Here is a 660-nt window from a genome sequence, read left to right on the forward strand (position 1 = left end):
ATGGTCTTCTAACAAGCAGATCCCTGAGGAGGCCAAAGTCTGCTCTCCTGAAGTCCAGACTTGCCATGTGCCCTTACTGCTGCCCTCATAATCTTAAGCTCCACCATTTCATGGTCAAAGCCCTTCCCTTTGACTGGGAAAATTGATGAAAAGACTACCTGCCTCCAGAGTCCATTACAGCCACTCCCAGGGCTCTGTAATCGTTCTTAATAATTCTCCAACTGTTCCTGGCTCTATCAATGGTGTGCACATGAAGACAGCAGCAGCAATTAATAGTCAGTGGACTATACAAGGCTTGGCAGTCTTTCTGTGACATCCCTGATACAAGCTCCTGGTAAGCAACATACCTCTCAAGGGAGTGCATCAGGTCAGCAAATGAGTGTCTCCGTGCCTCTCAGTAGAGACAGTCACCTACTACTACCACCCATCATCTTTTATTAGTTGTTCTGAATTTGTCCTCTGGCTACTGTAAGAATTTAGACAAGGGTTTGGTTGCAGAGGAAGTGTAAAAACCCACTGGTTGTGGGGCAGTGAAGGGGCTTCCAAAGGATGGCGAGCGCTGCAAAAGTTTTCCATCCTTGCCCACTTTTACCTGGGAGCCATTGCTGGCAAGGCTGTTTTGGACATAAGCCATTAAATCTCCTCCCCATTAAAGAGGGT

This window comes from Eurypyga helias, unplaced genomic scaffold (assembly GCF_000690775.1).
Source record: "Eurypyga helias isolate BGI_N326 unplaced genomic scaffold, ASM69077v1 scaffold11114, whole genome shotgun sequence".
Classification (NCBI taxonomy): domain Eukaryota; kingdom Metazoa; phylum Chordata; class Aves; order Eurypygiformes; family Eurypygidae; genus Eurypyga; species Eurypyga helias.